Below are 4,126 nucleotides of genomic sequence, written 5' to 3' on the forward strand. Positions count from 1 at the left end.
ACTGAATGGCTTGCTAAAATTTGCTTAAATATATTGTTCTACGTAAAGGACGTCAGCCAAGGTCGGCCCCCCACATTTTTACCACACCAAATATGGCCCCCTTTGCAAAAAGTTTGGACACCCCTGCTTTATTGTGTTTGAGGATTGTCACGTGATTAAATACACACACACACACAAACACACACACACACACATATATATATATATATATATATATATATATATATATATATATATATATATATAGCGGAAAACACAGACAGACTGAAAAAGTTTCTGCTCTTGCACTCCTCTTTAAAAGAAACTGCTGTATTTTAAGCCAAAACAACTGTTGGGTTTGATAGAACAATATGTCTATATGCTGCCATAGCAGATTCATGGCACATTAAGCCCCCAAACTATTTTTAATCTGCCCGTTTTACCCTGGAAACCCCCGTTTACAGACGTCGCGCAACCGTTTTTTTTCCCAAACCAGCCATGAAAACAAGGCAAGTAATTATATTTATTATACAAAATGTGTCTCATTTCTAGCTTAGAATCATTAATTGATGTCTAATATTTTGCCTTAAAAAAACTACTTTAAAAAATTATTCACTCGCATATTCTAAACTTTTAAACAAATTACGTCACAATGGAAAAAAATGGCGTCTGTAAAAAAAGTCACAGATATCTACCTCATAACTATCGCTAAACTGTATTTTTTTTGTTACTGTCGCATTTTCCCCAATATGTTAGATGATAAATAATCGATCCAAACAAAGAAAAATTGGGGGAAAAAAAAAACACTTTTAAAAGGGTAAATATACAGTGGGGCAAATAAGTATTTAGTCAACCACTAATTGTGCAAGTTCTCCCACTTGAAAATATTAGAGAGGCCTGTAATTGTCAACATGGGTAAACATCAACCATGAGAGCCAAAATGTGGAAAAACCCCCAGAAAATCACATTGTTTGATTTTTAAAGGATTTATTTTCAAATTATGGTGGAAAATAAGTATTTAGTCTATACCAAAAGTTCATCACAATACTTTGTTATGTACCCTTTGTTGGCAATAACGGAGGCCAAATGTTTTCAGAAACTCTTCACAAGCTTTTCACACACTGTTGCTGGTATTTTGGCCCATTCCTCCATGCAGATCTCCTCTAGAGCAGTGATGTTTTGGGGCTGTCGTTGGGCAACACGGACTTTCAACTCCCTCCTCAACCCGTGGCGGCAAAATGATAACAAGAACGGGGAGCAAAAATCCCAGAACCACACGGGGGGACCTAGTGAATGACCTACAGAGAGCTGGGACCACAGTAACAAAGGCTACTATCAGTAACACAATGTGCCGCCAGGGACTCAAATCCTGCACTGCCAGAGGTGTCCCCCTGCTGAAGAAAGTACACGTCCAGGCCCGTCTGCGGTTCGCTAGAGAGCATTCGGATGATCCAGAAGAGGACTGGAAGAATGTGTTATGGTCAGATGAAACCAAAATATAACTTTTTGGTAGAAACAAAGGTTATTTTGTTTGGAGGAAAAAGAATTCTGAATTGCACCATACCCACTGTGAAGCATGGGGGTGGAAACATCATGCTTTGGGGCTGTTTTTCTGCAAAGGGACCAGGACGACTGATCTGTGTAAAGGAAAGAATAATTGGGGTCATGTATCGAGAGATTTTGAGCGAAAATCTCCTTCCATCAGCAAGGGTATTGAAGATGAGACGTGGCTGGGTCTTTCAGCTTGACAATGATCCCAAACACACAGCCAGGGCAACAAAGGAGTGGCTTCGTAAGAAGCATTTCAAGGTCCTGGAGTGACCTTGCCAGTCTCCAGGTCTCAACCCCATAGAAAATCTGCGGAGGGAGTTGAAAGTCCGTGTTGCCCAATGACAGCCCCAAAACATCACTGCTCTAGAGGAGATCTGCATGGAGAAATGGGCCAAAATACCAGCAAAAGTGTGTGAAAAGCTTGTGAAGCGTTACAGAAAACGTTTGGTCTCCGTTATTGCCAACAAAGGGTACATAACAAAGTATTGAGATAAACTTTTGGCATTGACCAAATACTTATTTTCCACCATGATTTACAAATACAGTAAATTATTTAAAAATCAAACAATGTGATTTTCTGTTTTTTTTCCACATTCTGTCTCTCATGGTTGAGGTTTAACCATGTTGACAATTACAGGCCTCTCTAATATTTTCAAGTGGGAGAACTTGCACAATTAGTGGTTGACTAAATACTTATTTGCCCCACTGTATGAAAAAGAAAATCTCAACCACTCCTAGATGTCTGATATTTCTGAGTCGCGATCCTTCTTATATTACCATGTTTCGCCCATAAAATATTTTTTTTTAAAAATCCAGCAGTGGCCATTCACAGCTGTGTCTTGACAATCAGTGATACATGCTACATGGAGTTTTTGGATTGAAACAAGGTAAGTATGCGATAATACCTCGTTAAAATCAGGGAGTCTGTAATTCTGCTCTCGCGTGCTCTCACCTCCAGATAGGGTTTTGCTGTTTAACAAACTTTTTTTTTTTTTTTTTTTTTAAATACCCTCGTGTCCAAAAATTTTCTTCCCCCAGAAAACTGAGATTTTAAGCTTTCCAAAGATGTATCACACATGGATATAGGACAGTTTTGAAATTTGGCCAAATTGGGGGTTTCAGAGCGGAATTTCAAGTCACCTCTATTTTAAAAAGAATATAAAATTAGAAGGAGATATTCAAAAGATCGCCGCATCAAGCTCAGTAAAATAAAATAAAATATTAAAAAAAAAAAAAAAGAGATATATATATATATATATATAAATACGGCGGTTGCAATGAAGAATGAAAATATTTGATACCCACCAACTCTAAAGATCTTAAAAAAAAAAAAAAAAAAAAAAAGTGGTTTGAACTTTAACTCATGTGCCATTGACAGTGATAGACGTCCAATCCATTTGGACTGGTAATGCTGACAGCAACTATCGCCGTTAAAAGGCTGCCACCTTGAATTGGATAATCAACAACTAATGAATTATCAAATTAACTGATGCTTTTTTAATATTAGATTAATGGTAGAGACATTATTGACCTAAAACTAAATCATGTTGTGAGCCTCTTAATATTAAAGATTCTCGTGTTCCATGTATTCTTTTTACATACATTTCTTTTTAATTATAACACGGAAAAACCAGGAAGTTTTCTCATTTTTATGTAATAATTATTAGTATATAAAAACAAAATTAATAGAAAAGAAACTAAAATACTAAATCATAATAAAAAAAAAAACACGGTACAGTAATTTAGTTACTTTGTAGTTGTTGTTTTTTTAAAGAAAGTTTAAAATTATTATTATAAAACTATGATTGCCAGGTTCTCTCCAATGGTTAACTCGGAACCTACCTACCTACCTACCTACCTACCTACCTACCTACCTACCTACCTACCTACCTACCTACCTACCTACCTACCTACCTACCTACCTACCTACCTACCTACCTACCTACCTACCTACCTACCCACCTACCCACCTACCCACCCACAGTATATTATTTAACAAATAATGTTTACATAATTCTTTCTTAATTAAAAAAACATTAAACATTTTTTAAACAATAAAATACTTAAGAATTAAGAAAATAATTGCTTTTAAGAACTTTAAAAAACATTTAGATAATTTTTAGTTTTCGAAATTATTTGGTTGTAACACATTGACAAACATCACCGAAAAACTGACATTCACCTGAGCTATGCTAGCTTGTTCTGTAGCGATTAATAGTTAAAATAAATAAATAAATAAATAACCAAATAAAACAAAACAGGTCTGCATAAAAATCTCTTTCAGTGATATTGATGATGATACATGTCCAATCATCAGCCTCTTTTCATTCTTCTGCTGTGAATTTAAATAAGTTTGTCACTAGTACACGTCCAATCCCTTGTAATTGGGAGGGCTGTCAGCAATTTGTTCATTTGTTGCCAACCCTCCCAACTCAAAGGGATTGGACGCCTATCACCGTCAACAGCAACCAATATTTAGATATACATAGAGAGATATACAGTTAACTTCACCTAAGCGACCGCAAAATACTGTCCCGCGGGCCGCAATTGGCCCGAGGGCCACAGATTCGACATTTCTGGTGTAACCTTCATGGCA

Source organism: Corythoichthys intestinalis, chromosome 15 (genome assembly GCF_030265065.1).
Source record: "Corythoichthys intestinalis isolate RoL2023-P3 chromosome 15, ASM3026506v1, whole genome shotgun sequence".
Lineage (NCBI taxonomy): Eukaryota > Metazoa > Chordata > Actinopteri > Syngnathiformes > Syngnathidae > Corythoichthys > Corythoichthys intestinalis.